The following is a 13264-nucleotide window of genomic DNA, read 5'->3' on the forward strand; positions in this document are numbered from 1 at the left end:
TGAAGTTATTCAAATTTAAAATTACAGTAAGACTTTTGGAATAGCCTATATAAGCAACCTAAATTTGACACAAGAAGAATATCAAAAACCTTAATATATTCATGAATATCAAAATATTAAATCAGCAGTCAAATATCTATCCACAAGAAAGCATCAATCCAAGGCTATTTATAGAAAGTACTATCAAATCTTAAAGAAACAGGTAACACTTATTTTAAACAAGACATTTTAGGGAACAGAAAAATAGAAAAAGCTATTCAGCTCATTTTATAAGGCTAGTATAACATTCCCTGGAGAAGGGAATGGCAACCCACTCCAGTATTCTTGCCTGGAGAATCCCACAGACAGAGGAGACTGATGGGCTATGTAGTCCATGGGGTTGCAAAGAGTCAGACACAAAACTGTAAAAGAAAAAACTATAGGCTAGACTCATTTACTAACCCAGATTTTTTAAATTCTACAGAAAGTATTAGCAAATTTAATCGATTTAATAATGCAGACTATGTGTCTGTACATCAGCTACATGTGACTATGAGTGAGTGAAAGTAGCTCAGTCGTGTCCGACTCTGTGCGACCCCATGGACTGTAGCCCACCAGGCTCCTCTGTTCATGGAATTCTCCAGGCAAGAATACTGGAATGGGTTGCCATTTCCTTTTCCAAAAGATCTTCCCGACCCAAGAATCTGAGCCCAGAGCAGGATGGCATTGTCTTGAGGATCAAACAGCAGATTCGGGATTTTTGGAGTCAGCAAAAGCAAGCCCATTTAGGTTATCATGATCAAGTTTATTCCAGGAACTCAAGGAAAGACCAACACTTAAAAATCTATTTATAACATGGGTAAACCTATGGCTGATTCATGTTGATATCTGGTAGAAAGCAACATAATACTGTAAAGCCATAATCCTTCAATTACAAATAAATAAATTTTTAAACCTATTAATATAATTGTCACATCAACATATTAATAAAAAATCATATGATCTTTTTAAAAGATCAGCAGGATCAACAGGAAAAAAATCAGCATGCCTATATTACCTTTTGTTGAGAACCTCTTAGCAAGCTAACAATACAAAGAAATCTCCTTAATCTAATATTAATAGTAAAACTTGTATTTGAAGTCAGAAACATGATGAAAATGTTTGCTTTATTCAACCTTATATAAGAAAGCCTATTAAAGATTTCTTAAACAGTTATTATTTGCAGATAATATAATTATACAGAAGATCCAAGAGAATCTAAAAATTGTCAAGACTAATAATACAGTTCAACAGGTTACTGGATACAAGTTCAATACACAAAAAATTAACAGCATTCCTGTACACAAAGAACAATCAAGTAGAACTATAATTAAAGATCTCATTCACAATAGAAACAAAATCATAATGTACTTAAGAAAATATCTTACAAAATCTGAGTAAGACCTCTATAAAGGAAATCATAAAACTTTATTGTCAGGCATAAAAAGAAACATAGATGAATGGAAAGATATGCCGTGTTGGTGGATGGAACGACTGAGTTTCATAAAATGTCTATTCTCACTAAATTACTCTGTAAATTCAATTCCAGTAGAAATCTCATGAACGGTGTTAACAGATCTTGACAAAATAACCCCATGAATTCACACATGAGAGTACAGACTGAAAATAGCACAATTCTGAAGATCAACAAGTTTTACCCACCATCCACTGTCATATTAAAAAGCTTTGTTATTTAGATGGCATGATACTGGCACAGAGATGAACAAACCTAACCACACAAAACAGAGTACCCAGAAACAGATCCACCCACTGATGGCAATTTGGAAGATGAAAAAGTTAGCAAGACAAGTCACTGAGGAAAGGAGAAATTACTTTTTAAATGATGCTGAGAGATTAATTTATACAAATGGGGGAAAAACCAGATCACTGTCTCATAAAATAAATCCCAGGTGGGTTTAAAAAAGCTAAATCTAGAAGGCAAAATTATAACACTATTAGAGGAAAAAGGAGGAAATTAGCCATATGCCATCAAAACAGGAAAAGCCTACTTAAACAAGAGCCAAAAAAGTACAAGTATTAAAGGGAAGGCTAAAAAAAGTTACACAATAAATTGTAAAACTTCTATACATCAAAACATCACTAACAAAGTAAAAAGATAAGCCATAAAATGAGATATTTTATAATAGATATAACCAAAAATAAATTATTATAAAGAACTTCTAAATCAAAAAGAAAAAAACATTTTTTAAAAAGGAATATAAACACAAAATTCACAGAAAACGAAATCCAAATAGCCAATAAACATATGAAATGTTGCTCATTCAAAATATTAATATTAGGAAAAATGTAAATTAAAACAAAATAACATTTGACACTACAGTCTAATAAATTAAAAAATCAGCAAGTATGCAAGAAAATCTTTATACTGGTTGAGGTATAAATTGGTATAGCTACTTTAGGGATTGAGTTGGCAACATCACATAAAGTTGATAATGATTACAACCAATAAATGCATGCCCTAAAGAAATATACACACATGTGTAAAGAAACAAGCATAAAAGGGCTCACTGCAGGTTAAGGTGGAAATAGTCTAAATGCCCATAAACCAGTGTGTCATTATAGATAAATCTCAAAAACATTAGACTGAGTGAAACAAGTTCCAGAAAATGAATAGTGTCATATCATCTGTATGAAGTTTAAGAACATGAAAGCAATGGTATATATCAGAACTTTCTGCCATGATGAAACTGTTCTGTATCTGCACTAACACAATACCCTAAGCCACGTGTGACTACTGAACATTTGTAATATGGCTAGTGATCCTGAGGAATTTAATGTATTTCATTGTATTTTAATTCTAATTTAAATGGCTGTTGGCCACCATACTGGCAGAGCAGGTATACATCATTTATGGGTACATACATACATAGAAATATAAAATCTTAGAAAAAGAATACACACCTACTTCAGGATAGTGCTGGAGAAGTAAAGTAGGCTAAAACGGGATGTGAAGGGATTCTGCAATCTCTGTGACCTTTTATTTCTTAAAACAACAAAAATATATACAATAAATACGTCAAAATGCTAATATCTGTTAAATTAGTCTGATAAGTGTTTTTGCATGAAATATGTCCTAATTTAATTTTTCTAATATTTCCTAGTTTAAAAGTTTCTTTTTAGTTTTTTTAAATATATATTAATTTTATTTTTAAATAACTTTTTGAAAGCAAACAATATTTAAATCTTTATCATATCTAGAGAGCTAAAAACACAGGAGATCAACCATCATATATTCCCTGATAGCTCAGTTGGTAAAGAATCCGCCTGCAATGCAGGAGACTTCAGCTCTATTCCTGGGTCAGGAAGATCCCCTGGAAAAGGGAAAGGCTATCCACTCCAGTATTCTGGCCTATAGAGTCCATAGGGTCTCAAAGAGTCAGGCACGACTGAGTAACTTCCACTTTCACATGTTAGTCTCAGTGAATATATGTAACACTGAAAAAAACAGAGTACAGAGCAAACTTGTGACATAATATGTTAGTAAACCTGTATGCAGGTCAGGAAGTAACAGTTAGAACTGGACATGGAACAACAGACTGGTTCCAAATAGGAAAAGGAGTACGTCAGGGCTGTATATTGTTACCCTGCTTATTTAACTTATATGCAGAGTACATCATGAGAAATGCTGGGCTGGAAGAAGCACAAGCTGGAATCAAGATTGCCGGGAGAAATATCAATAACCTCAATTAAGCAGATGACACCACCCTTATGGCAGAAAGTGAAGAACTAAAAAGCCTCCTGATGAAAGTGAAAGAGGAGAGTGAAAAAGTTGGCTTAAAGCTCAACATTCAGAAAACAAAGATCATGGCATCCGGTCCCATCACTTCAAGGCAAACAGATGTGGAAACAGTGGCTGACTTTATTTTGGGGGGCCCCAAAATCACTGCAGATGGTGATTCCAGCCATGAAATTAAAAGACGCTTACTCTTTGGAAGGAAAGTTATGACCAACCTAGACAGCATATTCAAAAGCAGACCTTTGTCAACAAAGGTCCATCTAGTAAAGGCTATGGTTTTACCAGTGGTCATGTATGGATGTGACAGTTGGACTATAAAGAAAGCTGAATGCTGAAGAATTGATGCTTTTGAACTGTGGTGTTGGAGAAGACTCTTGAGAGTCCCTTGGACTGCAAGGAGATCCAACCAGTCCATCCTAAAGGAGATCAGTCCTGGGAGTTCATTGGAAGGACTGATGTTGAAGCTGAAACTCCAATACTTTGTCCACCTCATGCAAAGAGCTGACTCATTGGAAAAGACCCTGATACTGGGAAAGATTGAGGGCAGGAGAAGGGGACGACAGAGGATGAGATGGTTGGGTGGCATCATCGATTCGATGGACATGGGTTTGGGTGGACTCCAGGAGTTGACGATGGACAGGGAGGCCTGGCGTGCTGCGATTCATGGGGTTGCAAAGAGTCGGACACAAATGAGCAACTGAACTGAATTGATGTTAGTATAGCTCCTAACTTACATGATTTTTACCGTTAGTTTTCAAAGGCCAACAAATATATTTCAAAAACACGTTGTTTTAAATTCTAAATGCAATAAAATGGAGAAAATCAAGTATTTATCTTATTGATATATTAGAACTATTATAAATATATTGAATAAAACACTGAAAATAGCATTGGACCAAGGGTGGTCAAGGTAGTTTATGTTAACTTTCTAGTACTGGTTTACATTTGCATTCTGTGTTCTATTTACCTAAGTTTCCTCATTTGTACAGGATGAACTAGGAGACTGAAATCACTGTCAATTTTTTTTAAGATTATAAATTTTGAGTTTTCTTTCTTCTTTCAAATACATACTTAATATGTAATTTAGAATAATCATTCCTTTGTATCAAAGTGTTAAAATATCTGCACACCTGAAATCCACATTACCTTATCGCTGTCTGATTCTACCTCCTATTGTCCATCAAACAGAAAAAAAAATAGTAAATTCATGATTAGCTAGTTAATGATCCATGGTTTTCAAAAAACCTCATTTTTCTTTATTTTTATTGAGGTATAGTTGATTTTAAAAAATTGTGTTAATTTTGCTGCATAGCAAAGCAAGTTTTATATATGTATATGTGTATATATATATATCCTTTTTTATATTATTTTCCATTATGGTTTATCCTAGGATATTGAATACATTCCCTGTGCAATATAGTTGAACCTTATCACTTATCCATTCTATATATACCCAATCCCAATCCAACCCTCTACCATCCCTCTCCCTCTTGGTAACCACAAGTCTATTCTCTATATCCCTGATTCTGTTCTGGTTTCATAAACAGATTCATTTTTAGATAGGTCATATTTTAGATTCCACATATAAGTGATATCATGTGGTATTTGTCTTTCCCTTACTGACTTACTTCACTTAGTATGATGGTCTCTAACTGCATCCATGTTGCTGGATGCAGTGGTGCTGCAAATGGCATTATTTTGCTCTTTTTAATGACTGAGTAATATTCCATTGTATATACGTACCGCATCTTTATCCATTTATCTGTTGAAAGGCATTTAGGCTGGTTCCATGTCTTTGGCTATTGTGAACAGTGCTGCTATTAACATAAGGGTACATGTATCTTTTTGAATTATAATTTTGTCCAGATATATTCCAAAGAATCAGACTGCTGGATGATATGGTAATTCTATTTTTAGTTTTCTGAGGAACCTCCATACTGTTTTCCATAGTGGCTATACCAATTTACATTCCCACCAACAATGTAGAAGGGTTCTCTTTTCACCACACCCTCTCCAGTGTTTGTTATTTGTACACTTTTTGAAGACAGCCATTCTAACTGGCATGAAGTGGTACCTCACTGTAGTTTTGATTTGCATTTCTCAAGTAATTAGTGACACTGAGCGCCTTTTCATGTGCCTATTCGCCATCTGTATGTTCCCTTTGGAGAAGTGTTTATGTAAACTTTATGCCCATTTTTTTCACTGAGTTGTTTGTTTTTTGCTATTGTTGGGCTATGTATTTGGGGAAGAAAAACTCACTTTTTAAAGCCTGAAGCTTTTCTGTTGGGTGGGTGCTTTTCTTTTCCTCAACAGAAAATCACATTTATCGCATATCCTCAACAGAAAATGTGATTCTCTACATAAGCTACATCTTTGCTCATATGAATTCTCTTCAACTCATAAAAGTATAAAACTTATGCCTAGTTCCAAAGCACATTTTGCTTCATTTTGCTTTATTTTACATTAACCAGAGATCTCAATTCATTCAGTGTTTTCCCCATGTCATTATGCATTCAGAGAATGTGAAAGAATTGGGTCCCTCTATGCTATATCTAACTCTGTGAAAGAAATGTCCAGACTGGAGAAGTTTAACCTGCATGACTATTATTAAGTTGTGAGGTTCTGGGGTTAAATTATTTTGAATAATGGTACAAACAGCAGGAAATGGTAGTAATAATCTCTTGCTTTTGGGTTTGTGGCAAAATTTCTGAGACATTTCTGACTTTTATCACCTTTCATAAGATATGTATAGAACTTAACAAATGTCTTCTGTGATTCACTTCTCAACCATGATGAGGGGAAAGGCAGTATTCTTACTGTACCTAAGTACTATTGTTTTTTAGCATAAAGGAAAATTCAAGCTTGGAGAGTGCAAGGATTGAGAAATAGGAAAGAGCATGTCCTCTACACAAAGAGGAGAAGAGCATTTTATGTTCATTAATCCTAACTGCAACAGTTGACCCTCATGGAGACCATTATAAACTAGGAGTTTATAGATAAGATTACAGTGAATTTGAGTATATACAGTTTACTCTGAAACACTCAACTTTTCTTTCATGTTCTACTGTATATTCAAAGCCAAAATAACACGGCTGAATGTTGAATTCAAGACTACTTAAAGGAACATTTGTTTGAAATCCAAGGACCGAGAGAGAAGAGAGAAGAAAATATTTCCGCTTGGTATTTCTAGTAACACCCAGTACTGAATATTCTATACCAAAAACTATAAATGCAGCAAATTGCTACTTTTTGATAAATCTAAATTGAAAATAGCCAAAAGGGGTGGGGGGGGGCGGGGGGAATGAACATAAATGGCACTATCCTCATAATTAAAATATACAATCCAAAGGCATATGTTTTTCTTCTCTCAGCTTCCAACCCACCAAGGGATTTTTACCTCCAGCATCATTAAAAAATGAAATTCATTCAAGGAGCTTGCGTAATGAAATGAGAGGTTCTATGCTGTCATAAAGTCTGGCCAGTTTCCCTGCAAACACAGGAAATGCTAATAGTATATAAATTTGAGATTATTTGTAAATTACCTACCATTCAATAACTAGTAAGAAGTTAAACATTGTTATATCCCTTTTTTTCCATTTAAGCAAGAGAAATATTTTAGTAGGGGCAATTATTTCTGATAGATTGAATTAAAAACTTAGGGAGGCAGATTTGACATTATATAACAGTGTAACTAGAACTTTCCTTTAGGAGTGACTGGCAATCAAACCAGTCATTTCAAGGAAATCAGCCCTGAATATTCACTGGAAGGACTGTTACTGAAGCTGAAGTTCCAATACTTTGACTGCCTGATGTGAAGAGCCGACTCATTGGAAAAGACCCTGATACTGGGAAAGATTGAAGGCAAAAAAAGAAGGGAGTGGCAGAGGATGAGATAGATAGTATTACTGACTCAATGGACATGAATCTGAGCAAACTCTGGGAGACTGGAAGACAGGAGCTTGGCGTGATAAAGTCTGTGGGGTCACAGAGAGTTGGACACAACTGTGACTGAACAACAACTAGAACTAAAAAATGCTACACAGCCAATTTTAAGGAATTTTAAATTTATACTTTGATTGTAAAATAAACAGAAATATTTTATAAAACTAAAAGTCATTTTTAATTTTTTAAATTTCTTATAGTAAATGCAATTTAAACAACATTATGAATAGTTCATGTAACAAAGCAAAACTGACAAATTTAAAGTGAAGCTAATGGCTTTCCTTTATAAAGTTAAGTTTCAAAAAAGTTAAAAACAGCAATGAAAAATGATATAAATTTTAATGTTTCCATTAAAATCTTAAGAAAAGGAATTATATTTTGGCTATCTTCATAGTTTCCAAGTTGCTATATTTTCCTGCATTTCAAGGCAAAGAAACACTGTGTAAGAAAGCGATGTGTAAAAAAATAATAATTTAACATATGAATTTATTACACCAATTCCAAGCATATAAAATAAAACCATGGGGTTTTCTATAATGGTCCAGATTTTACATTTAACATCATTTTTATCATCTGTTTTATATAGTTCTTTATTACATTAAAATTGTTTAAGTTCACTTAGGCAATGGAAAATTACTCCCACCCATAATTTTATCAAAACTCTTATCACTAGAACTCTGGGATATATAAGACACATGTAATAATTGTTATCAATTACTAAGGGTAGTTTCCTAACTCTTTCATCATTTTTATCATTCAAATAGGTACCTATTATTTTCATATTTCTCTCAAATGTTGTATTTTCTCATAAGATCCCACATACCTCTCCTTAGGAATTAATTCAAAATTTAACTCTGACTAATGTCGATCTCTTCCACTGGATTATAAGTAAGTATAATTTATTCTCAGCATCTAGCACAATATCTGACTGAGAGCAAATGATCAATAAATACATGTTAATCAATGGGTGCTATTAACAAAATAGTTTTCTTTCACTTTTAGAAAATCTATCCATCTCCTATATATAAACTGGTCCTCAATATATAGGTAATTGAATGGAGATAATGCTGGAAGACTTCCCTCAAAGCACAGCTATATATCCAAGAAATATATCATTTTTATCTCTTTTGTATATCAATTTTGTCTCTTTATATTTAAATGTAAGGTAATAAACTGAAAACAATGCATCCTTATTAATATCTATATCCAGTGATTTCTAGAATCTGTAGAAAAGGCACATAGTATGAAACTAATAATTACGCCATGAACAAATTGATGACCAAGTTTTCATAATTAGTGTAGCCTAATACTAGAACCTGGGCAATTAACTTGTACCTGACACAAACAGCACACAAAGGAATGAAAAAATGAATGACATTTTCTCCTCAAAAGGCACTACCTCTTAGTATGCCTACTGCAGTATTTTGGTATGCACAAAGTTTATACGCATTACATGTAAATATACTGCCACCACAAATAATAACATAAAGTTAGAGATACTTGAAATGCAAGGCAGCAATACTAAAATTAAACTAGCAGGATACCTCTGTGAAGTTAAGAAACTAGAACAGAATAATCTGAGTACTTCACATCAAAACAAGAGATCTCACTTTTTATTTAGAGTTATTGCATTTCTTTCACTACACAATGCACTAGTTAATAAAAGATTCACAAGAACAGCAGGTATCTACCAAACTACAAAAAGAAACCATGTAGCAGATTTGCTCAATTACACAGCTAACACAAACCATCATGTACATAGTTTGTAAAATATAATGGGAGTATTTTCCTGAATCTCTCGCTGATAGAATAGTCTTTTCAATTAATTTACATTATTATTTGATATATGCTCTTCATGAAGTCTTTTTACTCTTATTTTCCCCCTCCCTAAAACTCCAGAAGCTTTTCGAAAACTTCTAAAGGTTCTAAAGCACAGTAAGCAATTGCTTGATACCTTCTTTCCACTCCTTTATTTTAAAGTGTTGTACAGCTGTTAATGTATGTTTGTGCTGGCATTGCAGAGTGGAGCCTTGGGAATACAAAATCTGATTTCAGAGAAACCAGAGCTAGCTTCAAAGAAAAGAGTAACCCTCTCCAGCTGATAAGATTTTTCCTAAAAGAAAACAACTACCAAGTAAGAAACACACTGATGATATCTCTTGTTAGTCCTCTACAATCCTTATTTATTCAACTACATATTTCCATTTCACATTTTCTTCTGTAATGGTTTAATTTTTTAAATTGAGTCTTTTTATTTTATTTATTTACTTAGTCACACAACGCAGCTTGCAGGATCTCAGCTCCCCAACCATGAATCAAACTCGGGCCAATAAACCCTAAGGGAACTTCTTGGTAGTTTAGTTTTTGTTAGCTTATTTACTTACAGTAGGTTTCAGACTACAGTTCCATTGCTTCAAAGTACAATAAATTGGATATTTAAGGCAAAGAAAAAAAGCTATGCAATTGCACAATATCCTCAAGATATCTTAGGATGAGATGAAACAAATTTAAGAAATATGAAATATCTTTTATAGATTTAGAATGTTACTGGGTAATAATAATTGGATAATTTATTTTCATATACTCACACTATAAAACTTAAATGTCATAACTGATTAGTTATAATTAAGTTTATTTGTAACTGATTAGTTATAATTTTAAGTTTATTTTAAGTTTGTTTATTTTCATTCCTGTCTTTTCAGAAGACAGGAATGAAATAAACAAACTAGTCACCAAGAATTTTCTCTCTTATTCTGGGAAAGACTGAGTTAAAGCAGGAAGAATGAAACTGTGTGGACAACCTATTACATAACTCTTCATAGTTTACAAATGTGAGTAAGTTTGAACTGCGGTTGGAGGGGAGAAGAAAAGAAACATTCATTCAACGGACTTATATAATATATTATAGGCATAAAATGACCTTTGAAGTTTGAACAAGAGTTTTGCAAAACTTAATTTATGATAAATATTAGTAACATGAAACAGACCTAGTAGTAAGTAGACCGAGTATCTCCAGACCTGAAGCTGTGTGCGAACAGTAGAAAGAGCACTGAGCTGGTCTTTTCAAACATATAATTAAAATGATGGATTTACAAGTAGTAGTGCAGTAGAATAAGCTTCCCTGATAGCTCAGTTGGTAAAGAATCCACCTGCAATGCAGAAGACCCCAGTTTGATTCCTGGGTTAGGAAGATCCCCTGGAGAAGGGAAAGGCTACCCACTCCAGTATTCTTGGGCTTCCCCTGTGGCTCAGCTGGTAAAGAATCAGCCTGCAATGCAGAAAACCTGGGTTCAGTCCCTGGGTTGGGAAGATCCCCTGGGGAAGGAAAAGGGTACTCACTCCAGTAATCTGGCCTGGAGAATTCCATGGACCGCATAATCCAGGGAGTTGGATGCAACTTTACTTTCAGTGCAGTAGAATACTGTAATCCTGACTTTGTATTTGTATGGAACTTAACAGTTTAAAACATTTTCACATAAGTAATTTCATTCAATCCTCCCAGTTATCCTCAAAACCCCATTTTACAGGTGAAAAAACAGAGACTCGAAAGAGTTTTTTCCAAATCCTAATCCATATAATTTCAAAAATGGAATATGAACCCAGATCTTATCATTCCAAGGTAATACATTTGTCTTCACCTGTACTTGTTTCTTCATCTTGAAAGTGGGAACCATGACTCCATGCAACAGTTTTTCATTTACTCCTCAAAAATTTAATAACAATTACATGACAGGCAAGGTTAAATGACATGCATGGTGAAAGTACTTTGGATGCTGTATAAAAATAAAAGCAAAACATCCATACACAAAGGTAGGGTGGTAACAGTAAAGAAACTGGTCTGGGCTTCAAGATCGCAGAACTAATCATTTAACCCACAGCATTGTGTTCCTGTGGGCTCCCTATAACATGTATGTGAGAAATAATCATGACAGACACTGGTGCAAAAGTCTATTAAATTATATTTAAAGTAGATTAAAATAGTCTAGTAGACTATTAACATTTTAAATTAAACCAAAAAATCACTAGCTAAGTGACTTCTCTCTCAGGGATTAGGATCTAAAGTCAGCATATAAGGAAAATTTGCATATGGTCAATGGCACACTGAAGATGGACACACTTTCTCTCATAGTCAGTTTTTTTTCTTTGATTGAGTACCAGAAGAATTAGTTAGCTTGCATTTCATGTTACATTAAAAATATATACATATCTTTAGGGGAAATAGATGGGGAAACAGTGGAAACAGTGTCAGACTTTATTTTGGGGGTGCTCCAAAATCACTGCAGATGGTGATTGCACCCATGAAATTAAAAGATGCTTACTCCTTCGAAGGAAAGTTATGACCAACCTGATAGCATGTTAAAAAGCAGAGACATTACTTTGCCTACAAAGGTCCGTCTAGTCAAGGCTATAGTTTTTCCAGTGGTCATGTATGGATGTGAGAGTTGGACTGTGAAGAAAGCTGAGTGCCAAAGACTTGATGCTTTTGAACCGTGGTGTTGGAGAAGACTCTTGAGAGTCCCTTGGACTGCAAGGAGATCCAACCAGTCCATCCTGAAGGAGACCAGTCCTGGGTGTTCATTGGAAGGACTGATGCTGAAGCTGAAACTCCAATAGTTTGGCCACCTCATGCGAAGAGTTGACTCATTGGAAAAGACCCTGATGCTGGGAGGGATTGGGGGCAGGAGGAGAAGGGGACGACAGAGGATGAGATGACTGGATGGCATCACTGACTCAATGGGCGTTGAGTCTGAGTGAACTCCAGGAGTTGGTGATGGACAGGGAGGCCTGGTGTGCTGCGATTCATGGGGTCACAAAGGGTCAGACACGACTGAGCGACTGAACTGAACTGAAACTCTAGAACCATACTCATCCCAGCTCACATTAAAAAAAAAAAAAAAGAGACTGACAGGCAAAGAAGATTTACATCTCACATTCACTCCCAACTTACATTTATTGGGGAGAATATTTTAATTTCTCTTTTTGACTAAATTTCCATATATGTATTTAAGTAACTGCTGCTAAGTCACTTCAGTCATGTCCGACTCTGTGCGACCCCAGAGACAGCAGCCCACCAGGCTCCCCCGTCCTTGGGATTCTCTAGGCAAGAGTACTGGAGTGGGTTGCCATTTCCTTCTCCAATGCAGGAAAGTGAAAAGTAAAAGAGAAGTCGCTCAGTCGTGTCCGACCCTCAGCGACCCCATGGACAGCAGCCTTCCAGGCTCCTCTGTCCAGGGGTTTTCCAGGCAAGAGTACTGGAGTGGGGTGCCATTTAATTAAAGTAAATTTATATGATAAATTTAGTAGAAGTCACTAAAATAGAAAGCATAAAGGTATATACCCATACTAATATTCACATATGTGTAGAAATAATAACGTACTCAAAAACTGCCACACTTTATGATGCTGAGAGAACCCTTAACTTCCATTTCTACACTGCATATTTCAGTAATAACTTACTTGTTAGGCTATATGTTATCCCCATTAAAGAATATGAATGTATACATAAATGTATATTAAATTTTCCAAAAGAATAGCCTATAAAACAAT

The sequence above is a fragment of the Budorcas taxicolor genome, chromosome 7, assembly GCF_023091745.1.
Source record: "Budorcas taxicolor isolate Tak-1 chromosome 7, Takin1.1, whole genome shotgun sequence".
Lineage (NCBI taxonomy): Eukaryota > Metazoa > Chordata > Mammalia > Artiodactyla > Bovidae > Budorcas > Budorcas taxicolor.